Source organism: Lagenorhynchus albirostris, chromosome 2 (genome assembly GCF_949774975.1).
Source record: "Lagenorhynchus albirostris chromosome 2, mLagAlb1.1, whole genome shotgun sequence".
NCBI lineage: Eukaryota > Metazoa > Chordata > Mammalia > Artiodactyla > Delphinidae > Lagenorhynchus > Lagenorhynchus albirostris.
In genome coordinates, this window is record NC_083096.1 from 85,780,549 (window position 1) to 85,806,901 (window position 26,353).

Below are 26,353 nucleotides of genomic sequence, written 5' to 3' on the forward strand. Positions count from 1 at the left end.
TGTGGCATCTTCCCAGACCGGGGCACGAACCCGTGTCCCCTGCATCGGCAGGTGGACTCTCAACCACTGCGCCACCAGCGAAGCCCTTATGAATGTTTTCTATCTGTTTTTGAGTTGTCTTTATAATAAATCAGTAATAGTAAGTTAAGCACTTTGCTGAGTTCTGAGTCGTTTTGTATGTAATTGAACCTGAAGAGGGGATTGTGGAAACCCTTTGAATTTCATCACTGGTTGGTCAGAAGTACTGGTGTCAACCTAGGACTTGTGACTGGCATCTGTAGTAGGGGCAGTCTTGTGAGACAGCCCTTCTTTTGTGGAGTTTAATGCTACCTGCAGGTAGTTAGGGTTGGAACTGAATTGCAGGTAGTTAGGGTTGGAACTGCAGGTACTTAGGGTTGGAACTGAATTGAATTGTTAGACACCCAGTTGGTGTCAGAGAGCTGGAGAAGTGGTGTTAGAAAAGATACCAGGTATTTGATGTCAGGAGGTAAAAAACCTCAGAACTCTTTGAAAAATGTAAACTACTGCTTAGCTTGTGGGCCATACAGAAACAGACCGGGCTTGATTTGGCCCATGGGCCTTAGTATTAGTGCCCATCTTTGGACTAATACATGATCTGTCCTTGAGAATGTTTGATTTGTGCTTTAGTAGAATTTGTATTGTACTGTCTTTGTGTGGATTGTTCGTTGATCAGTTACATCAAGTTGGTTACAGTGTTGTTCAAGGCTTTTATATTTTACTAAGATAGTTGCTTTTATCAGTTTCTGAGAAATGAGTATTGCAATCTCCATCTGACATTGTTGAATTGTCCATTTCTCCTTTTATTCTGTTAGGTTTTTTTGGTTTTGTTTTGTTTTGGTTTTTTTTAGCTGCAGCTGTGCGGCATGTGGGATATTAGTTCCCCAACCGGAGATCAAACCTGTGCTTCCTGCCCTGGAAGCTCGGAGCCCTAACCACTGGACTACCAGGGAATTCCCGCATTCTATTAGTTTTGCTTAATGTATTTTTTAGGTGCGTATACACGTATAATTGTTAGATATTTCTGATGTATTGGTCCTTTAGCATATAAAATGTTTATCTTTGAGTTGAGTAATACGTTTTATCTGAGAGTCTTTTTCCTGATGCTAATATAACCACTCCACCTCTCTTACGGTTATTATCTTCATGGTATATCTTTTTCCTTTTTTTCCCTTTCATCCTGTTGTGTCTCTGGGTTTGAATGTTTAAGATGCCACATAGTTGTGTTTTACCCAGTCTAATTTCTGCCTTTTTATTGGAGTGCTTAGTCCATTTATATTTAATGTAAGTAATGATATGGTTGGATTTAGGTTGTTTGTTTTCCATCTTTGTCATGTCAATTTTTGGTTCCTTTTACTAAATCTTTTGTGTTCACCAGTATTTTCAATGTTCTATAAGTTTTTCTCATTTTGTTTCTACTTTGTTTTTGTTTTAGCTCTAGCAATTATATGTCTAATTTATTACATGCCACTTCAAGGTAATACTGTATTAATTTTGTTAAAACGTAGCAACTTTACTATAGATCCATTCCTCTTCTTTGTAACTATTGTCATATTATTTCGTTTGTATGTTTAAAAACTATCAGTACATTGTTCTGATTATTGCTTTAAACAATTTTATGGTTTTTTTTTTTACAGAAATTAAGAGGAAAAAATAGTCTTTTGTGTTTTCCATGTTTACCATTTCTAATGCTCCTCATTTCCATCCTGTCGATTCAGGTTATAGTCTGATTTCAGCTCTTTTCAGCCTGAATGGGCTTCATTTAGTATTTTTTGTTGTACACATATGCTAGCGACATTCTATTAATTTTTGTTTATCTGAGGATTTCTTTATTTTGCTTTCATATTGAAGAATATTTTTGATTTATATAGAATTCTTGGTTTTACAGTCTTTCAGTTACTTTAAATATGTCATTTCATTGTTTTCTGGTCTGCATTGTTTCTGATGAAAAGTCAGATGTCAGTATTGTTTCTCTGTGTGTGATAAATTGTTTTTCTCTTGCTGCTTTCAAGATTTTCTTTGAAAATCTTTGCCTTTCAGCAGTTTGAGTATGATAAATCAAGGTTTGATTCTCTGTTTTATTATGTTTGAGAATTCTTCCACCTTTTGACTCTGCAGATTAATGTATTTCATCAAGTTTGGGATGTTTTTGGCCCATTATTTCCTCAAGCGTTTTTCCTACTCCTTAGTTTCATCTCCTGGGACTTCCACTACATTTATGTTGGGATTCTTGATCTTGTCTCCCTGGTCTCTGAGAAGCCGTTTCCTTTTTTTTTGGTCTTTTCCCTCTTTTAAGGATTGGATACTTTCATCTATCTACAGGCTCACTCAAGTCTGTAATTTTTCTAACAGTTTTTAAAAAATATATTTATTTATTTCGCTGTGCTGGGTCTTAGTTGTGGCACATGGGATCTTTGTTGCCACGTGCAGGATCTTTAGTTGCGGCATGCAAACTCTTAGTTGAGGCATGAATGTGGTACCTAGTTCCTTGACCAGGGATCGAACCCGGGCTCCCTGCATTGGGAGTGCGGAATCTTAGCCATCGGACCACCAGGGAAGTCGCTCAGGTCTACTATTGAGCATAGCTGTATGATGAAATTTTTATTTTGGATGTTGTACTTTTCATCTTATGGATTGTTATTATAGTTCCTAGTTCTCTCTTGAGACTTCCTGTATGTTGAGTACTGCCATTGTATTTTACTTAGTACCTTTATGCTTAGCTGCTTTGAAATCTTTGTCTTCTAACTCCAATGTCTGGACTCAGTTGATTAGTTGACTGATTCCCCACCCCAATCCCCCCACCATCAGGTTCAGTCACACTTTTCTGTTTCTTTGTATGTTTTGTCAATTAGATTATATTATATTGTAGCAACTATGAATTCTGCTTTATTTTTCTGTGGGTTGTTGGTATTTTTTAGTAACTTGCTTAAAGTATGGAGTCTGTGCAGCTTACAGCCACTGATGTCTCTTTTCAGTATTTTTACTTTAATTGTTTAGCCTGGCTTGCTACGATTCCCTTCTGTATCTGCATAGCTTGGTGTTCAGCCAGTGCTTTGGGTGGAAGTTGTGGTCAGATACCTTGAGCCTATCAGCCTCACACCACTGATGATCCATCTCTGTTTAGTTTAGGAAAGACACTAAAAGTTGCAGCCAGTTTTTAGTCTCACTTGGCCTTTCATTTTTGCTGGGCTTTCTTGGGTGTCCCTTTTAGTTAGCCAGCTATGTGTGGAGAGTTTGTCTTAGTTCTTCTGTGACTCTCTCATTTTAAGTGTCTTATATTAATTTTCTGAATGGGCTGCTGCCACAGTATAGGGAAGCTATTCTTTCCTAACTTGGATACCCACTTTTAGCTGGCAAATGTGAGCAGAACATTTGCCCTCCTAACCTAATTGATCCTGCTTCATGTGGCAGCAAAGCTGCTATTTTGCTTTGTTTTTTTTTAATTGAAGTATAGTTGATTTACAGTGTTACATTAGTTTCAGGTGTACAACAGAGTGAATAAATATTTTTATAGATTGTACTCCATTCAAAGTTATTATATAAAGAAAAACAAAGAAGAAAAAACCAAAAATGTTGTTATAAAATATTGGCTGTTTTCTCTGTGCTGTACAATATCTTCTTGTAGCTTATTTATTATATACATAGTAGTTTGTGCCTCCTAATCACCTACCTTTATCTTGCCCCGCCTCCTTCACTCTCCCTACTGATATGTTTTCCATACTGTGAGTCTGTTTCTGTTTTGTTATATCCATTCATTGTTTTATTTTTTAGATTCAGCATGTTAAGTGATAACATACAGTATTTGTCTTTCTCTGTTTGACTTATTTCACTGAGCACAATACATTCCAGGTCCATCCATGTTGTTGTAAATGGCAGGATTTCATTCTTTTTTCTTTTAATGGCTGAATAGTATTCCATTGTGTATATGTGTGTGTGTGTATATATATATACACATATATATTCCAGTTCTTCTTTATCTGTTCATCCATTGATGGACACTTAGGTTGCTTCCATATCCTGGCCATTGTAAATAATGCTGCCATGAACATTGGAGTGCATGTATCTTTTCAAATTAGTGTTTTCATTTTCTTCAGATATAGTCCCAGGAGTAGAATTGCTGGATCATATAGTAGTTCTATTTTTAGTTTTTTGAGGAACTTCCATACTGTTTTCCAAAGTGGCTGCAGCAATTTACATTCCCACTAACAGTGTAGGAGGGTTCCCTTTTCTCCACATTCTCACCAACATTTGTTGTGGTCCTTTTGATAATAGCCATTCTGACAGATGTGAGGTGATACCTCATCGTGGTTTTGATATGCATTTCTCTCATGATTAGTGATGTTGAGCATCTTTTCATGTGCCTGTCAGCCATCTGTATATTCTTGTTTGGAAAAATGTCTATTCAGGTCTTCTGCCAATTTTTTAAATTGGGTTTTTTTCCTTTGATATTGAGTTACATGAGCTGTGTATATATTTTGGATATTAACCCCTTATCGGTCATATCATTTACAAATATTTTCTCCCATTCAGTAGGTTGTCTTTTTGTTTTGTTGGTGGTTTCCTTTGCTGGGCAAAAGCTTTTAAGTTTAATTAGGTCCCATTTGTTTATTTTTGGTTTTGTTTCCTTTGCCTTAGGAGACAGATCCAAAAAATATTGCTACCATTTATGTTAAAGAGTGTTCTGTGTTTTGTTTTAGTTTTATTGTGTCTGGTCTTACACTTAGATCTTTAATGCATTTTGAGTTTATTTTTGTATATGGTATGGGAACAAAGCTGCTGTTTTTAGGATCATCCTCAGGCAAGAAAGCCAGTGCCTTCCACTGTTTTTACCAGAAACTCTAGCAGTTTTTTGTAGAATAAGCACTGCATTTTGCCTCATAATCGTTGTTTCCCCATGCTTTGAAATAGGTTGGTTCTTTGTTTGTGTGTGACATGTGTGACAGTTTTGTCAAGTTTTTAGGCGAGGATTTGCTTTTTTTTTTTTTTGCGGTACGCGGGCCTCTCACTGTTGTGGCCTCTCCCTTTGCGGAGCACAGGCTCCGGTCGTGCAGGTTCAGCGGCCCCAGCCGCTCCGCGGCATGTGGGATCTTCCCGGACCGGGGCACGAACCCACGTCCCCTGCATCAGCAGGCGGACTCTCAACCACTGCGCCACTAGGGAAGCTCGCTCTTTTTTTTTATTTTTATTTTTTTGGCTGCGTTGGGTCTTTGTCGCTGTGCACGGGCTTTCTCTAGTTACGGCAAGAGGAGTACTCTTCGTTGTGGTGTGTGCGCTTTTCATTGTGGTGGCTTCTCTTGTTGCAGAGCACAGGCTCTAGGCGTGCAGGTTTCAGTAGTTGTGGCACACGGGCTCTAGAGCGCAGGCTCAGTAATTACGGCGCACAGACTTAGTTGCTCCACAGCATGTGAGATCTTCCTGGACCAGGGATTGAACCCGTGTCCCTTGCATTGGCAGGCGGATTCTTAACCACTGTGCCACCAGGGAAGTCCTGAGGATTCACTTTTCGTTCTTCCATTAGTGGAAGTTTGCTAGCTGTCAATTTTTTTTTTAATTTTATTTTCTCAAAAATTGAAAAAGTTTTATTCTTTAAAAAAAAAAATAAGTCATATCTCAGGTATATTTTCTAGGCATGAATTGTCCAGTACCGTTGCCATTAGTTACTTGTGGTTATTTAAATTTTAGCTAACTAAAATTAAATTAAAACTGTTAGTTACGCTGAGCACCTTTTGAAGTGCTCAGTGGCCACTTGTTATATTGGCTGCTGCACTGGACAGTGCAGATATAGCACATTTCCATTATTATAGAAAGTTCTGTTACACAGTGATGCTGTAAAATCTTTGAGACAAATTGTAACTAATAATAATAGCTACCATTTTCTGAGTACTTACTGTGTGTTGGAGTTTACATTTATTAATCCATGTGCTCTTCCAACACCCCTTGAGATAGGTACTATTATGATCATTATTTTACAAATGGGAAACCTAGACTCCAAGGTTAACAAGGTTACCCAAAGTCACACAGTGCAGAAGGGGATGGGCTTGGAATTTAATCCTAATTAGTCTGGTTCCAGAGTTTGGGGCATTATTTTGTTGTATTGCCTTTTTGATGAGTCGTGCTTGTTAGTTTCTGACTTGAAAAGTTTTTTAATTTTTTGCTACTTTTTAATGCTATTTGATGGTTTGGGGGAAATGATTCTTTTCATATGTAAATTGTTTGCTTTTATTCCTTAGAGTTTTTATTATCTGAATTTTATCATATGCCACTTTAGCATCTACTTATATAACCGTATGTTTTTCTCCTTTAGTTGTTTTAATATTATTTTGTTAATATCTTTGCTGTCGAATAATCCTTGAATTCCTATATGAAGTTTAGTAATCTGTCTGGTAATCTGTCAGAAGAATATTATGATCAACTTATATTTTATTCAATATTTTAATCAATATGTTAGAATAGTCTGCCATTTTCTTTTGCATTGTTTTTGCCAACTTTTAATGTTAAAGTAATGTTGGACTTTATAAAATGAATTGGGATTTTTCCTTTTTTCACTTTTTCTAGATTAGCTTAAATAATAATGAAATGCTGGTCTGTTATTTAAACATTACTCTTCTGTAAAACCATCTTGATTTGCAAATTTAAAAAATGGTGTGTGGCTTGCAGGATCTCAGTTCCCTGATCAGGGATTGAACCTGGGCCATGGCAGTGAAAGCCCAGAATTCTAACCACTAGACCACCAGGGAATTCCCATTATTTATCTGTTTTATATATAGTAATGTTAATATGTTAATCCCAAACTCCTAATTTACCCCCCCATCCCCTGTGGTAACCATAAGTTTGTTTTCTATGTCTGTGAGTCTATTTCTATTTTGTAAATAAGTTTGTATCATTGTTTTAGATTCCACATATAAGTGATATCATATGATATTTGTCTTTGTCTCACTTCACTTAATATAATCTCTAGGTCCATCTCTGTTGCTGCAAAAGGCATTATTTCATTATTTATGGCTGAATTATATTCCATTGTATATATATACTACATCTTCTTTATCCATTCATCTGTTGATAGACATTTAGGTTGAAAGATAGGATAGATTTAATGTCTTTGAGTATTAACTGTTTCTGCTACACTGTTTTCTGGAGAGCTTGTAATTTTAGTTTGTATTTCCAACTGGAATCCATTTTTTTGGGGGGTTTTGTGTATGTGACCATTTCGTTTATTTTTACTTTGTAAACATTTTTATTGGGTCATAATCAAGATGTGGACTGTACAAATCAGTACAGTCTGAATTGGAAGTTTTTTTCTTGTTTGTTTTTGGTAACTAAATACAAGATTAAATTTTGTCAGTATTCTACACTAATATTAAAAACGTATGTTTTTATTCCAGAATGTATTGTGTTATTTACTCTCTTGTTTTTTTTTTTTAAATCCCATTCAAAAGTGTACTGAAAAGTTTCATTATACTTTTATCTTTGTCATGGTCTCCATTCATTTTAATGCTTTTAAATTTATTACTTAGTTGTTTTTGTTTCTTAATTTCTGGGGTTTTTTTTTTCAATCTATTTTTGTATCGTTTTCCCTTGGTCATAATTAATGGTATTCTGTTTTTATTACATTAAACATTCATTTTATATTTATACGCTAATTCTATGTCTGTAATCTCTGCTGTTTGTTTTCCCCCCTGTAGTTTGTAATTTCAGTTGGTTTGTTTATTCATGTGTCTGTTTTCTTTGCTTTCACTGCTTTAAAGATGGCATTCCATTAACAACTTCTGGCTTCTGTAGTTTCTAATGAAAGGTGTGCTGTCATCGTTATCTTTGTTCCTTTGTATGTAATGTGTCTTTTCCCCTACTCTGCTGTTAGGGTTTACTCTTTATTACTAGTTTTTAACAATTGATTTTATAATGTGCTTTGGTGGGGATTGTTCTTTGTTTGTTTTGTTTTGTTTTTTTGGCCACACCATGCTGCATGTGGGATCTAAGTTCCCTGAACAGGGTTCGAACCCACACCCCCTGCATTGGAAGCGCCAAGTCTTAACCACTGGACTGCTGGGGAATTCCTGGTATGGTTTTATTTAGAGGTATAATCCTCAGAGATTATTAAATTTGGGGTTCTTTTTGTTAAAGTTGGAGAAAATTTGGCCATTTTCTCTTAAAAAATATTTTCTGATCTTTTTTTATATCCTCTCTGGAATTCCAGTTACACATATATTAAACCACTTGATAATGTTTCACAGGTAGTGGGCCTATGTGTTTTTTTCCCCCGCTCATTTGTTCACCTTCATGCTTCGTTTTGTCCATCTCCCTTCAGTTCTACTAGGTTTTTCTTACATATTTGAAGCAGTCTTGTTAGGTGCACATATGGTTATAATTATATCTTCCTTAAATTGACATTTTTATAATTATAAAATGTTCAATTTGTGTCTAGTAACTTTTTTCTTGAAAAATATTTTATTTGATATTAGTATAGCTACTCCAGCTCTTGCATAGTAACAGTTTCCATGACATGTTTTTTGCATCTTTTTTTCTTTCATCCTATTTATGTCTTTGATCTCTAAACTGTGTCTCTTGTAAGCAGCATATATTTAATCTTTTTTTTCTTTTTGGTATCTAGTGTGAGTCTTACCTTTTGATTGGAGTGCTTAATTCATTCTCATTTACTATCATTATTTATATCAAATCTGTGTTAGTTGTTTTGCTATTTTCTATGTAATGTATTTTTTTGTTCCTTGGTTCTCCCTTATTTCCTTTCTTTTATATTATATAGATACTTCATAGTGTTCCATTTTAATTCCTTTGTTAGTGATTGCTCTAGAGATTCCAGTATGTCTCTTAGTTTATTATCACTGTCTACTTTAGATTACTACTAACTTGATTTCAGTAAAATATAGAAACTTTCTCCAGTATGGCTGCTTTACCTTTTCCTTCCTTTGTGCTACTGTTGTTACATATGTTCCATTTATATGCTATAAACCCAGTAGTACTGTTATAGTCATAGTTTATACACTTTTATGGTTTTTAAAGAAGAGAAGAAAGAAAAAAATACATGGTCTTTCCTATTAACCTGTATATATTAACATTTTTGGTACTCTAATTTCTTTGGGGGTTTGGGTTATGGTTTGGTGTTATGTCCTGGTGCTAGCCAGTGTGACTCCATTTCCTCTCTCCTCCTTTGTGCTATTATTGTTTTATGCAACTTTAAAAAAATCAGTTAAGGGAAGAGAACAAATAAATTTATATTCTTTAATACATTTACCAGCATAGTTAACCTTACCTGTGCTGTTTATTTCTATAGGCATTTGAGTTACTGTCTGAGGATACTTTCTTTCAACCTGAGGATCTTCTTTTAAGGCAGGTCAACTTGAAATGAATTCTCTCAACCTATGATTATATGAGGATTTCTTTATTTCATTTTCATTTTTGTAGGTTAGTTTTGATGAATACAGAATTCTTGGTTGGTAATTTTTTCTTTTACCACTTTGAAATATGTCATCCCATTGCTTTCTGGCCTCTGTTGTTTCTGCGAAATCTACTGTTAATCTTATTGTCGTTCCGTTGTACATCAGGAGTCACTTTTTTCTTACTTCTTTCAAAAATTCCTTTGACTTCAGTAGTTTAACTGTAACTATGTGTGTCTTTAAAAAATAAGTTCATGTTCATTAATTGTTACAAGAAAAGGCACAAAGGCCAAATATTTTCCTCCCTTTGTATTTTGCTGAGTGATAATTTGTTATAAAATAAAGTTATAAAATATTTTCCATTTTGGTAGTTTAAAATTTTTTTCACTTAAAAATTTCCTGTTTGAGCCAGAATATCATTTCTTATTTAGGAATCATTTCAGTTCTTTTGTGGGGTGGGGAGATCATATTTTTATTTATTTATTTATTTTTAGAGTTATTGGATTATGTCCATATATATAGTCAGTAAGACCTTTTACTTTTTTTTTTATCATGGCCAGGTCACATGATTGAAGTTTTATGGACATAGGAAAACAAAAATACTTTATTATTTTTATGTTAAAAGATTCCATTCATGGATTCAGCTTTGTGTCAAGTACCTTTTGGGATGCATAAATTTTCATATTTTAGAGAGGAAAGATGGTACTTAACCTTTCAGCAAGGTCTGTGGTAGTATCTTTGTAATGAAATACCTTAATATTTTGCAGCAGTATTTACACTTAGTAGAGACATAAAGATATAGTTTCATGCCAGTCAGGTCAGGTCTTTTTCCCTAAATGTGTTTTGAAACTAAACTTTCATCAAAATTTTCTGGATTTCAGAATTTGGATAAGGAAATATGAGTTCGAGAGCCACTAAATTTTATGTTTTACCATTAGGTTTGTGTATATTCAGATATTTTTACTTTTTGTTTGTGGCTGCCATCTTGTTTGTTGCATAAAAGTTTATGACAGTTTATGGATTGTATACTTCACTGTTAAATAAAATTCCTCCTTGTTCTATTTAATGCTTTCTGAGGTCAAATTAGACTTATCTAATGCTATACTGTTTTTCCTCTTTTTTTTGGTTCTACCTTCTTCCACCCACCCCCATTTGCTGATATTTATTTGTTTATCCTTTTCTCTTTAAACCTTTCTTTTGTTATAGGTATGTTTCTTAATTTGATTAATTTGCTTCTTAGAAGTTACCTTTTGTTTTTTTCTTTCAGGTCTTCTGTTTTTATAAATGAAAATCACGTTTATTTAATTTTAGCGGAGCTCTTTCAAACTTGGGGCTCTTGACACTACCCACTAATCTTATTCGCTCCAGCCTCTTTTTCCTGTTCCCTGAATTATTCAATTCAGACTTTCAACAGTCAACTCACAAGACTCACCCTCATCACTTGATCTGGCCTCCCACTTAGGTAATTAGAGGCCATAGGTGTAAATTCCCTTCCACTCCCTTCTCCACCTGAAAAACATGTCTGTATTTTTTCATTCATAATTACTTTCGAAGGGAAAGGAGGGGAATTGATGATTGAAGATTTGAACTAACTACTCCACGGTATGGGAAAGAAAACTAGGGCTGAATAAAAAGATTGTTAGGTTATGCCAAGAGTCAGCTGATATTTAAGAATATTTTGTGATTCTAAAAGTAAATTGCTACAGGCACGACAGGATCATGAGTGGTTAATGGAAAAAGTAGTTGACCCTTGTTTGATTCTCATTTATTTCAGCTACATGTATGTGTTTCATGTAAAATGTACTTATTGTGATTTGCAGTTGAAAATGTTTGGAATTTGTCTCCTAAATCTGAGACCTCCTTTTCTTTTGCTTAACCCATAAATATTGGTGTACAAAGGGGTATTGTCCTTGATCCTGTTCTCCCTTCACTAATCATAACTGCACTTCAGATTTGAAATACTTATATGCTGGTGGTTCACACTCTTCAGTTCTAGAACTATGCTAAACAGTCTGTCCGAAACTTATTCATTACGTTCTGGCTAAAATTACTTTTCCCTCATTTTGAGTAATTGTGTAATTATCCATGAATTACCCATGCCAGAAACTTGCAAATCATCTAGAATTTCAAATTTCTTCCCTTGCTGTAACTGTTACCTCTCCATCTTCACATATTCATTCATTAAGTAAATCAGTTCTGCCTCTAATTTATCATCTACGTTTCTCTTATGATTGCCTTAGTTTGGTCTCTTGTTTTGTTACTAATAGACCAGTCTTTTAATTAGAGGGCGAGTTTAGCATAGGTTTTAAGAGCATTGGCTGTAGGTTCAGACATTTAGGTTTCAGACCTTGGTCTCCTCTCCCCTCCATTTACATTGTCATATAGCTTGAGAACATTATCTAATCTCTCTGAACCTCAATTTTTTCACCTTTGAAGTGAGGATAGTAATTGAACCTACTTTACAAAGCTGTTAGGAGGACTGAATGAACTAATAAATATACATTTCCCAGTAAATACTACCTGATCTTACAGTGAAACCTTGTACTAATGCAAATATAGATATAATTTGATTATTTCTTGTCCCCAACACAGCCTTTGTTTTCAAACGGGCAGGTTAAAATTCTTACTGGGATAAGGGCAGAAGTACAAGGTAGAGCAAAGTTGGGCTGGAAAACATCTGACAAGGATTGTGGGGTGGCAGAGAGTTCCTGTGTCCCCAGTGTCTCCTGAGCCAATTTATGTGAATCAGACTGGAAAAAAAGGTGCCAACTAATAGAGATGCCTGGAATTTCTGAAATTTGACTCTCCAGTTTGTGTGATTGACTTTCAAGGCCTTTGCTTATTTTGTTAAGGCAAGGTTTTTACCTTATTTTAATTGACATAATTTTAATCATATCTCAATTTTCCCTTCATATTGTAATTAGAATGATTTTTAAAGCTGAAGTTTAATTATAATAGAACAGATTATTATATTTTTCTATTTTAATTTAAAATCTCTCTTTTATATATTTACTTTTAGGCCATGCATTTAGATATCAATATGTTTTATTGATGCCTTTGCTAATTAATTTTTACGTCTTCTAAGTATTTTTCCATGTTCTTAAATATCAGGTTGAACTGTATAAAATTACCATATTTGCAGGTCACAAGTGGTCAAATACTGGCAGTTTTATATGGTTCAGTCTAATGCTTCATTCTTACAGCAATGAATAAGTACTGTTATATGTCTGATAATTTGATTTGCTTATATTCTTGAATAATAGCTTAATCAGGATACAGATTGCTGGTTGACTGTTATTTTCTCTAACAGCTTTGAAGATAAACATTCCTGTTATCTTTTGACAGTTTTTTTTTTTACTGATGAGGTCAGCTGTAAGTCTGATTTTCTTCTATTACTAGTAGTTATTAAGAGTTTTTTTCGGGAGTTCCCTGGTAGCCTAGGGGTTAGGATTCTAGGCTTTTCACTGCCATGGCCTGAGTTCAATCCCTGGTCAGGGAACTGAGGTCCTGCAAGCCACATGGATGGCCAAAAAAAACCAAAGTTCTTCATTTTTGCTATGTTTATGTGCGCACATTTATTTTTATTTACCCTGCTCAGGACTTGGATTGCAATCTGAGTGTTCATTTCTTTAGTTCTGAAATTTCCAACTATTATCTCTTTAGCATCTCTACTTCAGTTCCTTCATGAACTTTTAGAACTTCTATTTTACACATGCTGGAGTTTCTCATTCAGTCCCCCTCCCTTTTTTTTTCAGTATCCAAAATGTATTTATTGGGATGGTTTCCCATTCATCTTGATTCAGGGTGATTTTAATGCTGCTTCTGTCTGAAGGAGCATCCTTCTGTAAGCCTTGCTTTTTCCTCCTGTAGGCTGGCAGAATATAGTAGAGCAGCCAACACAAAAAGTGTTTGTGCATTGCTAAAGACAGTGGTGATTTTATAACATCTTGAACATTTCACATCCATGAAATAGGAATTGGGGCTCTGCACCAGGTGCTTCTTCTTATGTTTCTTCTTCTTTTCTGGAGAGGATGAAGGAGATCCTTTGTGAGAGGCTTGTTCTTGTGGGGAGGTTGTCACAGCCAGAAAGCCTCATTCAGTTCTTTAGCTTGCTTTTTATCTTTTGTGGTTTCTATCTCTCCTTATCTCTGTTGAATTCTATGTGATTTCTTCATATCTATCTTCTACCTTGATAATTTTTTTACAGTTATCACTTATTATTTAGCTTGTGTTGTGAGTTTATTCAGTAATTTTATTTTCTTGATTCTTTTTCAGATCTACCCATTTTCATAGATCCCATTTGTCACTTTGTAAAAATTTTACACATATTTGAAGTCTTTATCAGACTGATTTGTCTTCTGTGGATTAGGTTTCTACTTCTTGGTGTATTGTATTTGTTGACTGTAATAGTACTGAAATTTCATGTGCATTGTAGTCTTATTTATGAGCTTATCTTCAGTGGGAGCTCTACTTGTGCCTTGGATTGGGAGGAGTTCTAATGAGATGGTTTTGTGTTTGTAAGGGTCCAGACAAGCTTCTTTTTGTTGTTGTTGAATGAATATGTGAATTTACTTATCTAAAGAGGAATCCCAGGAAAACAAGTAGCTGTTAGGCAAAAATAATGACTTCTGCTTCGTGGACATTTTGTTTGCAGTTCTGAGTTGATTAAAAAGGAAATTTTAAATAAGAACTTGAACTTAGGATAGAGAACAGAGGAGAAACGTTGAGTTCAGCCTTGGGAAAGATGACTAGTATGATGGACTGGTTTCCTTGGGTTCCTTCTGGTTCATAATAGATTTACTTCCAATTTTCCATTCAGTGTTTCTGAAATCTCAGAAAAACTGGTGCCAGGACACGAAGGTTCAGGGCTGGAGATTGCATCACTACGTGAACCCTAAGTCATCCGGCATTGGATAGATTACCAGTTATTATAAAAGAATATAGCTCAGGAACAGCCAGATGGAAGAGATGCATAGGGCAAGGTATGTGGGAAGAGGTGTGGAGCTTCCATGCTCACTGAGTATGTCACTCTTCCTGAATATCCACAAGTTCACCAACCTGGAAGCTACTCCTAGACAAGCTTCTTATTAGTTTCTTGACTTGGCCTTTCTATGTACTGTGCAGCTAGTACACACATTAGTTATGTATCTATGCAGGAAGCTTGTTTGTGTTCAGACTTCTTGTGGATGACTCCACGGCTGGCAAGGATTTTAGGTTTCAGAGTACTTAAAGCCTGCCCTGTGGCTTTATTGAGGGAGTTCAGTTTCAACTTTTAACCTTTGTCTTCCTATTCCCAACGGTGGTAACAATAACCCCTGTGGCCCACTTGCATCACTGCCTTACCACTTAGGCTTTGAGTGCCCTTTTGGTTTCTGGCACTTCCAATTTTGACTTCTTGGTTGTAGACTCAGTTATATATTTTTAGACCTTTAATTTGTTATATGTTAGCCATTTCTGTGTTTGAGTTGGGGGTCAGGTGGTCTTAGATTTGCTTAGTGATCCGTCTTGAATGGAAGTCCACCAATTTAATGAAGCTAAATTCCAGTTAACAACACTGTGGAGATAAACTAGTTTGTAGACTTGTCTATTTTAGCCTTTAAGCACCCCCCCCCAAAGATTATACATTTTAGTAAATTGGCACTTAAAAGAAATTAATCTAACAGGTATGAATGGGTCTCTCAGAACATTGAAGTAATGAAATCAGTTCTAGGGACGTTATGCGTAAAACTTGGTCAGTAGGGGCTTCCCTGGTGGCGCAGTGGTTGAGAATCTGCCTGCCAATGCAGGGGACACAGGTTCGTGCCCTGGTCTGGGAAGATCTCACATGCCACGGAGCAACTAGGCCCGTGAGCCACAGCTACTGAGCCTGCGCGTCTGGAGCCTGTGCTCCGCAACAAGAGAGGCCGTGACAGTGAGAGGCCCGCGCACCGCGATGAAGAGTGGCCCCCGCTCGCCGCAACTAGAGACAGCCCACGCACAGAAACGAAGACCCAACACAGCCAAAAATACAAGTTAAAAAAAAAAAAACTTGGTCGTTAGCTTTGGCTCTGAAGTTTGGGTTTCAGTTTTGTATAGTAATGAAAACTCAACATGACAACTAGTACTGAGTGATTGAGTCAGGAGCACGCTCATCTGATCACTAATTACAAGGGCATTGTTACTCATAAACTCGAATGGAAAATGACTCACCTTTTCAACACAAACATTTATATAATTTAAAAATTTATTTATAAATATAGAAGTAAATAGCAGAAAGATCCCTAAAGAAGCTTCAACTCTTTGTTTTGGTGGTAAGACACCTTGGCTGCTGGGTAATCTGACAGAAGTAAGTAGTCAGCATAGGAATGGGTTTGGCTGATGGTCTGCAGACTTAAATTTTCCTGTGTCTCATTGGGGGTTCTTTCATGCCTTAGATTTCTGAATTCCAAGCTTCTCTGAAAACCTTTATGGCAAATAAGAGTCTTTCTCAAATGTATCCCTCTATTCTTCCTGTACTTTGGGTTGTGTTTCTTCTGCAATGTTTAGGTATCCTTTTGCCATCTACATTTTTTGAAAAAGACAAAAAGTCGTAAACTGTGATGTCAGCTTGCCAGGTAGAAGTAGAAATTGTAAGAATCTGAGAATCAGCTTATTGAGTTCAAAAAACAAAACCTGGTATGACTTACATCAAATCATACATAAAAGTATAATGGATACTTTTATATATTGAATGTTTCTTGATCAGAACAGAATGTCTCTTCAGAGATATTCCTTCAGAGTTATTCCTTCATTAAGATGTTACAAATTTCTTAAGAACTTTCTCAATATTTTACATATATATATAATTATATATACATATAGTTATATATACATATAATTGTCTATCTATAGACTCCTTTTTTTTCCATTTGTGAACTTCGCACCTGCTCTTCTTGGTTTGCATGCTGTTTCTTCCTTTCCTAGTTTTGTTGGGGGTCCCCAAGACCATCCTCAGGTTCAGTGATTTGCTGGAAGGACTCACAGAATTAAGAAAAGCTTATACTCATGGTTGATTTTATTGCAGTGAAAGGATACAGATTAAAATTAGCAAAGAGAAAAGGTGCATGGTGTAAAATCCAGGAGAAAGCAGATGCAAGCATCCAGCTGTCTCCTTTCAGTGGAGTTGCACAGGGAGAGTCTTAATTCTCCCAGTTACAATGTATGACAATATGCAGGAGGAGTATTGCCAACCAGGGAAGCTCACATGAACCTCTGTGTCTGGGTTTTTTTAAAAATAAATTTACTTATTTATTTGATTTTTGGCTGCGTTGGTTGGGTCTTCGTTGCTGCGCGTGGGCTTTTCTCTAGTTGTGGCGAGTGGCGACTATTCATCGTTGTGGTGTGCGGGCTTTTCATTGTGGTGGCTTCTCTCGTTACGGAGCACGGGCTCTAGGCGCGCAGGCTCAGTAGTTGTGGCACACGGTCTTAGTTGCTCCCTGGCATGTGGGATTGTGCCAGACCAGGGGTCGAACCCGTGTCCCCTGCATTGGCAGTTGGATTCTTAACCACTACGCCACCAGGGAAGCCCTTGTCTGGGGTTTTTATTGGAGACTCAGTCATGTAGGGATGCAGCATCCACAGAACTGATAACACCTACTTGGACTCCAGCCGACCCCACAGGTCAAACTGAATACGGATGGCCCAAGGCCTCAGGCAAACAGAAACGCTTTTTTTTTTTTTTTTTTTTTTTTTGCGGTACTTGGGCCTCTCACCGTTGTGGCCTCTCCCGCTGCGGAGCACAGGCTCCGGACGCGCAGGCTCAGCGGCCATGGCTCACGGGCCCAGCCGCTCCGCGGCATGTGGGATCTTCCCAGACCGGGGCACGAACCCGTGTCCCCTGCATCGGCAGGCGGACTCTCAACCACTGCGCCACCAGGGAAGCCCCAGAAACGCTTTTATCAGGCATATATTCCAAGAGTTCGAAGGCCATCTTCCATATGCCCATCAAGGGCTAGTGTTGAAGGCCTTCCTTAGGAATGTGTGGGGTTTAATGAACCCAGGCCAACCAAGCATACTCTTTCTTGCACATTAGTGAATGCATGTTGATTCTTCAAGACCATGTATAAATGTCACCTCTTCAGTGAAAACTTACCTTATTCACTGTAAGAAGTTAGTTGCTTGCGTATTTTTGCTCCTAAATTACTTATCCTCATCTCCTCTGTAGTTAATGCTGTAGGTTTCCAGGATTTTTAAAAATATTTATTTATTCATTCATTCATTCATTCATTGGCTGCATCGGGTCTTAGTTGTGGCATGCAGGATCTTTCATTCTGGTGCGCAGACTTCTCTCTAGTTGTGGCGCGTGGGCTCTATAGTTGTGGTGTGCAGGCTCGGTAGTTGAGGCACATGGGCTTAGTTGCCCCATGGCACGTGGGGTCTTAGTTTCCCAACTAGGGATTGAACCTGCTTCCCCTGCATTGGAAGGCAGATTCTTAACCACTGGCCCACGAGGGAAGTCACTCTACAATGGTTTTTAATTCATGCCATCTTAGATGTAAAAGTATTTATATTCATTTTCCCCTTTCTCCTGACCATACTGTTTCTTCCTTTGATTCAAAAAAGTGTTTTCATGCATTTCCTTTGAGCAGGATCTTTGTATGCATTTCGTGTTATAAAAACAATATTTTGTTTTCATATGTAATGGTAAATTTGAGTTTGTTTTACCAATATATGTATGTCTGCTGAGGGACTGATATTCCTGCTTTTAGCATGACATTTTGTTTTCATTTTCCATTACAATTACTATATAAGTTACTGTAGTTTGTATATGTACAACTCTTTGCAGTCAAATGCTCTACCACTGAGCTATACCTCCTATATGTACAACTCTTGGACTGTTTATATCCTTGTCTTTGTATGCTGCTTCCTATAGTTGTGCGTGGTATAAACTATAAAAATCATATACTAGTCTTGAACCCTTTTTTTTTTTTTAATATACTGCAGTTTTATTTCAGTCACACAAACGAAGTTAGTATATAGGAAATTTAAATGAAACAGTATGGTAAAAATAGCTGAGAACCAAAAAATCTAAAAAGGAAGTACACCTAAAGGATGAGAATTCAATATGCACTAGTGTTTCATCTTTAGTTTTGATTGACACTTGATGCTTGCAGATTTCAAAACTTTGAGATCATGATGACTATTCTGAAGAGATTTCAGCACCAGCACTAAGATTTTGTACATTCAGTTGGTTTGCAGTTGACTTGTTATCCATTTACATAGTGTATAGTACAGATTTGTCACAGGTCAGATCACAGTGTTGAAGGAAAGAAGTACCTTCCTGTAATTAGAAAGGATCCCCTGAACTGCACTCACCTTAAGACATCCAGTATACAGGAGCATGAAAACCATCATAACAATGTGGCTCCAGGGAAGATAGTTTTGATAAGGAAAATAGCCTAAGCTTCTGTTTCCCATTTTAATTACTGAAATCTCTAAGTGACAGAACTGTCACATAGGACAGTAACTGTATACAGTAATTCAATCAAACTTCTTGGAAAGAACACATTTAGCAATCTGGGATAATGCAGAATGACAAGAAGTATAACGTGATTCAACACTGGTTCTTTTTGTCATTTTACACAGATATCATGTTTGTTCGTTTTTTTAATGACAGGATTTTTATTTTTTAAATTTTTGGCCGTGCATCACGGCATGCAGGGAACTGATCTCAATTCCCCAACCAGGATCAAACCTATTCCCCCTGCAGTGGAAGCCAGAGTCTTAGCCACTGGACCACCAGGGAAGTCCTGACATGTTATTATTAGACCAAAGCACAAAACGTTTAGTGCATAAACCAGTTTCTATTTTAAGATCTAGCATTTTTATTGTAGTCTTTTCTCTTAGTTTGTACCACTTTTACCCAGTACTCTATCCTACTGTAGATTGTTTAACTTGATGAACAAAATCAAAAGTGATTTCTGACCAGATTCATGGGGGACATAAACATTTATATCATCTAAGTGTTTGCATAACCAAGAGTGCAATAATAAATATGAAAATGCCTATTTCATTTAGAAAATAAGCTTGCTGCATCTTTTTCTTTGAATTTTATTTTGTTTATTTTCTTGTACAGAAGGTTCTTATTAGTTATCCATTTTATACATGTTAGTGTATACATGTCAATCCCAATCTCCCAATTCATCACCGCCCACCCCCCACCCCGCCACTTTACCCCTTGGTGTCCATATATTTGTTCTCTACATCTGTGTCTCTATTTCTGCCCTGCAAACCAGTTCATCTGTACCATTTTTTCTAGGTTCCACATATATGCTTTAATATACGATATTTGTTTTTCTCTTTCTGAGTTAACTTCATTCTGTATGACCTCTAGATACATCCACGTCCCTACAAATGACCAAACTTCGTTCCTTTTTATGGCTGAGTAATATTGTATTGTATATATGTACCACATCTTCTTTATCCATTTGTCTGTCGATGGGCATTTAGGTTGCTTCCATGACCTGGCTGTTGTAAATAGTGCTGCAGTGAATATTGGGGTGCATGTGTCTTTTTGAATTATGGTTTTCTCTGGGTATATGCCCAGTAGTGGGATTGCTGGGTCATATGGTAATTCTATTTTTAGTTTTTTAAGGAACCTCCATACTGTTCTCCATAGTGGCTGTATCAATTTACATTCCCACCAACAGTGCAAGAGGGTTCCCTTTTCTCCACACCCTCTGCAGCATTTGTTGTTTTTAGATTTTCTGACGATGCCCATTCTAACGTGTGAAGTGATACCTCATTGTAGTTTTGATTTGCATTTCTCTAATAGTGATTTTGAGCAGCTTTTCATGTGCTTCTTGGCCATCTGTTTGTCTTCTTTGGAGAGTTGTCTATTGAGGTTTTCTGCCCTTTTTTTTTTTTTTGCGGTATGCGGGCCTCTCACTGTTGCGACCTCTCCCGTTGCGGAGCACAGGCTCCAGACGCATAGGCTCAGCGTCCATGGCTCATGGGCCTAGCCGCTCCGCGGCATGTGGGATCTTCCCAGATCGGGGCAGGAAGCCGGGTCCCCTGCATCGGCAGGCAGACTCTCAACAACTGTGCCACCAGGGAAGCCCCCTCTGCCCATTTTTTGATTGGGTTGTTTGTTTTTTTAATATTGACCTGCATGAGCTGTTTATATATTTGGGAGACTAATCCTTTGTCCATTGATTCGTTTGCAAATGTTTGCTCCCATTCTGAGGGTTGTCTTTTTGTCTTGTTTTTATTTCTTTTGTTTTGCAAAAGCTTTTAAGTTTCATTAGGTCCCATTTGTTTATTTTTGTTTTTATTTCCATTTCTCTAGGAGGTGGATCAAAAAATATCTTGTTTTGATTTATGTCAAAGAGTGTTCTTCCTATGTTTTCCTCTAAGAGTTTTATAGTGTCCAGTCTTACATTTAGGTCTCTAATTCATTTTGAGTTTGTTTTTGTGTATGGTGTTAGGGAGTGTTCTAATTTCATTCTTTTACATGTAGATGTCCAGTTTTCCCAGCACCACTTATTGGAGAGACTGTCTTTTCTTGTGTATCCTTGCTTCCTTTGTCATAGATTAGTTGACCATAGGTGCATGGGTTTATCTGTGGGTTTTCTATCCTGTTCCACTGATCTATATTTCTGTTTTTGTGCCAGTACCATACTGTATTGATTACTGTAGCTTTGTAGTATAGTCTGAAGTCAGGGAGTCTGATTCCTCCAGCTCCGTTTTTATTCCCTCAAGACTGCTTTGTCTATTCGGGGTCTTTTGTGTCTCCATACAAATTTTAAGATGTTTTGTTCTAGTTCTGTAAAAAGTGCCATTGGTAATTTAATAGGGATTTCATTGAATCTGTAGAATGCTTTGGGTAGTATAGTCATTTTCACAATATTGATTCTTCCAATCCAAGAACATGGCATATCTCTCCATCTGTTTGTATGATCTTTAATTTCTTTCATCAGTGTCTTATAGTTTTCTGCATACAGGTCTTTTGTCTCCTTAGGTAGGTTTATGCCTAGGTATTTTATTCTTTTTGTTGCAGTGGTAAATGGGAGTGTTTCCTTAAGTTCTCTTTCAGATTTTTCATCATTAGTGTATAACAATGCAAGAGTTTTCTGTGCATTTATTTTGTGTCCTACAACTTTACCAAATTCATTGATTTTAGCTCTAGTAGTTTTCTGGTGGCATCTTTAGGATTCTCTATGTATAGTATCATGTCATCTGCAAAGAGTAACAGTTTTACTTCTTCTTTTCCAATTTGGATTCCTTTTATTTCTTTTTCTTCTCTGATTGCCGTGGCTAAAACTTCCAAAGTTATGTTGAGTAATAGTGGCAAGAGTGGGCAATCTTGTCTTTTCCTGATCTTAGAAGAAATGGCTTCAGTTTTTCACCATTGAGAATGATGTTGGCTGTGTGTTTGTCATATATGGCCTTTATTATGTTGAGGTAAGTTCCCTCTCTGCCTACTTTCTGGAGGGTTTTTATCATAAATGGGTGTTGAATTTTGTTGAAAGCTTTTTGTGCATCTATTGAGATGATCATGTGGTTTTTATTCTCCAGTTTGTTAATATGGTGTATCACATTGATATGCGTATATTGAAGAATCCTTGCATCCCTGGTATAAATCTCACTTGATCATGGTGTATGATCCTTTTAATGTGTTGTTGGATTCTGTTTGCTAGTATTTTGTTGAGGATTTTTGCATCTATATTCATCAGTGATATGGTTTGTAATTTTCTTTTTTTGTAGTATCTTTGTCTGGTTTTGGTATCAGGATGATGGTGACCTCATAGAATGAGTTTGGGAGTGTTTCTCCCTCTGCAATTTGTTGGAAGAGTTTGAGAAGGGATGGGTGTTAGCTCTTCTCTAAACGTTTGATAGAATTCACCTGTGAAGCCATCTGGTCTGGACTTCTGTTTGTTGGAAGATTTCTAATCACAGTTTCAATTTCATTACTTGTGATTGGTCTGTTCATAGTTTCTATTTCTTCCTGGTTCAGTCTTGGAAGGTTATACCTTTCTAAGAATTAGTCCATTTCTTCCAGGTTGTCCATTTTACTGGCATAGAGTGGCTTGCCGTACGTAGTCTCTTAGGATGCTTTTTATTTCTGTGGTGTCTGTTGTAACTTTTCCTTTTTCATTTCTGATTTTATTGATTTTATTTGAGTCCTCTCCCTCTTTTTCTAGATGAGCCTGGCTAATGGTTTATCAATTTTGTTTACCTTCTCAAAGAACCAGCTTTTAGTTTTATTGATCTTTGCTATTGTTTTCTTTGTTTCTATTTCATTTATTTCTGCTGTGATCTTTATGATTTCTTTCCTTCTGCTAACTTTGGGTTTTGTTTGTTCTTCTTTCTGTAGTTCCTTTAGGTGTAAGGTTAGATTGTTTTGAGGTATTTCTTGTTTCTTGAGGTAGGCTTGTATAGCTATAGTCTTCCCTTAGAAGTGCTTTTGCTGCATCCCATAGGTTTTGGATCGTCGTGTTTTCATTGTCATTTGTCTCTAGGTATTTTTTTATGTCCTCTTTGATTTCTTCAGTCATCTCTTGGTTAGTTAGTAACATATTGTTTATACTCCATGTGTTTGTGTTTTTTACGTTTTTTTCCCTGTAATTGATTTCTCATCTCATAGCATTGTGGTCAGAAAAGATGCTTCATATGGTTTCAATTTTCTTTAATTTATTGTGGCTTGATTTGTGACCCAGGATGTGATCTATCCTGGAGAATGTTCCATGCGCACTTGAGAACAAAGTGTAATCTGCTGTTTTGGAATGTCCTATAAATATCAATTAAATCTATCTGGTCTGTCGGGTCATTTAAAGCTTCTGTTTCCTTATTTATTTTCATTTTGGATGATCTGTCCGTTGGTGTAAGTGAGGTATTAAAGTCCCCCATTATTATTGTGTTACTGTCGATTTCCTTTTATAGCTGTTAGCAGTTGCCTTATGTATTGAGGTGCTCCTATGTTGGGAGCGTATATATTTATAATTGTTATATCTTCTTCTTGGATTGATCCCTTGATAATTATGTAGTAGTGTCTTTCATTGTCTCTTGTAACATTCTTTATTTTAAAGTCTCTTTTATTTGATATGAGAATTGCTACTTCAGCTTTCCTTTGATTTCCATTTGCATGGAATATCTTTTTCCATCCCCTCACTTTCAGTCTGAATGTGTCCCTGGGTCTGAAGTGGGTCTCTTGTACACAGCATATATATGGGTCTTGTTTTTGTGTCCATTCAGCAAGCCTGTGTCTTTTGGTTGGAGCATTTAATCCATTCACATTAAAGGTAGTTATCGATATGTATGTTCCTATTACCATTTTTTTAATTGTTACGGGTTTGCTCTTGTAGGTCCTTTTCTACTCTTGTGTTTCCCACTTAGAGAAGTTCCTTTAGCATTTGTTGTAAAGTTGGTTTAGTGGTGTTGAATTCTCTTAGCTTTTGCTTGTCTCTAAAGCTTTTGATTACTCCATGGAATCTAAATGAGATCCTTGCCGGGTAGAGTAATCTTGGTTGTAGGTTCTTCCCTTTCATCACTTTAAGTATGTCATTCCACTCCCTTCTGGCTTGTAGAGTTTCTGCTGAGAAATCAGCTGTTAACCTCATGGGAGTTCCCTTGTATGTTATTTGTCGTTTTTCCCTTGTTGCTTTCAATAATTTGTCTTTAATTTTTATCAATTTGATTACTATGTGTCTCGGCATGTTTCTCCTTGGGTTTATCCTGCCTGGGACTCTCTGTGCTTCCTGGACTTGGGTGGCTATTTCCTTTCCCATTTTAGGGAAGTTTTCGACTATAATCTCTTGAAATATTTTCTCAGGTCCTTTCTCTCTCTCTTCTCCTTCTGGGACCCCTATAATGCGAATGTTGTTGCATTTAATGTTGTCCCCAAGGTCTCTTAGGATGTCTTCATCTCTTTTCATTCTTTTTTCTTTATTCTGTTCCTCAGCAGTGAATTCCACCATTCTGTCTTCCAGGTCACTTATCTGTTCTTCTGCCTCATTTATTCTGCTGTTGATTCCTTCTAGTGTTTTTTTCATTTTAGTTATTGTTCATCTCTGTTTTCTGTTCTTTAATTCTTCTAGATCTTTGTTAAACATTTCTTGCATCTTCTTGATCTTTGTCTCCATTCTTTTTCTGAGGTCCTGGTTCATCTTCACTATCGTTATTCTGAATTCTTTTTCTGGAAGGCTGCCTATCTCCGTTTAGTTGTTTTTCTGGGGTTTTATCTTGTTCCTTCATGTGGTACATAGCCCTCTGCCTTTTCATCTTGTCTGTCTTTCTGTGAATGTGGTTTTTGTTCTGCAGGCTGCAGGATTGTAGTTTTTCTTGCTTCTACTGTCTGCCCTCTGGATGCTTGCTGCATCTTTAAAGTCTTTACTAGTGGATGACAATGAGTAGTTGATAGAAATAAGAGAACTATATACTTGAATTATGGTAGCGCATCCATCAAGGTTAATCTAGAAATGAAGTTTCTATAGAAACAGGAACTGTTTTAACAAGGAAAAAAAGTTCCCTCATTCAAACCTCTTTGAAGTGGTAATGGCTGCAAACCTGCAGTATTTAGAAAACTATGCTGTCAACAAGCTGTGTCTTACGAACCTATATTAAGAAATCCAGAAAGCAGATGAAAGTGGATTCTTCAAAATTTTAGTAAAACTACTGATAACCAAAGATTTCAAAGGAAATATAGCACATAACTCAAGCATAAATCAAGGTGGAGAGCATGGAGAATTTTTGATTTCCTAAATTTTCAAACATTTTATCATTGCACATACAGGAATTCTCCCGTATTTTAATTTTAGAAGTTTCAAAGAAAATGGAGTGGATTACATACACAAATGTGAATGCCCACACAAACACGCGCAGACAGACACACACACACACACACACACACACACACACACACACACACACACACACACACACACAGTGTAAGTAGAGTATATAGTTCCTTCTTCCCACCACCTAAGTCTCACTACCACTTAGCTGTACCTCCTGTATGCACAGCTCTTTGGACTGTTTATAGCCTTGTCTTTGTATGGTGCTTCCTATAGTTGTGCATAGTATAAACTGTAAAAATTATATCCTAGTCTTGAACCCTTTCTTAAAAGCAAGGATTGAGTCATGCTGTGTTCTCAATTTTATGGCTGACATATAGTAGTCAGTTTGTTGTGTTGAGTGTGATGCTATTTTACAGTTAAGTTTAACTTCCATATGTTAACCTCAGCAGGTTTATTCGTTCTGATAGATGCTAGAACACTAGCAGGTTACGTCACAGATGATCTCTCTTCCCACATTAGCATGAATTCAAGTAGTTCTGAACAAAGTCAGAATTTATAAGTTGATAGATTGTGTATTTCTATTTCTGCTGTAACAGAATTGCCATAAACTTTTGTCTTAAAACAACATACATTTTATTTTCTTATTGTTCTTGAAGGCTGAAGTGTGAAATCAGTTTTACTGTGTTAGAGTCAAAGTGTTGGCAGGTCTTGTTCCTTCTGGAGGCTCTGAGGAGAGAATCCGTTTTCTTTTTCTTTTTCTTTTTTTCCAGCTTATAGTAGCCACCTGCATTCCTTGGCTGTGTCTCTGTTTCCAAAGCACATTATTCTGATCTCTGCTTTCATTGTCAATTGCCTTCTCCTCTTCTGTAGTCTAATCTTCTTCTGCCTCCATCTTGTTAGATCACTTGTGATGACATTTATGGCCTATCAAATAATCCAGGACAGCATACCCATCTCAAGATCCTTAATTTAATCCCCCTCACAGAATCTCCTTTGCTGTATAAAGTGACACAGGTTTTCCAAGCATTACGACCTAGGTATCTTTGGGGGCCGTTATTACAACCACATAGTGTAATAACGAAGCACCTTAAAGTTTTTTTGCATATTAATGCTTATTTTCTCTTCCTAAATAAGGTATCATTTTTCCCCAATGTAATAACTTAGTGGAATAACTTATTTTACTCAGCTCTT

The 26,353-nt window shown here is 36.6% G+C and overlaps 1 protein-coding gene across 18 annotated transcripts in view; it reads left to right on the forward strand.

The window, feature by feature from the left end:
* The window catches only part of TRIM33 (tripartite motif containing 33), a 181,661-nt gene that overhangs the window by 36,988 nt on the left and 118,320 nt on the right, over positions 1 to 26,353 (forward strand). The window lies entirely within an intron of this gene.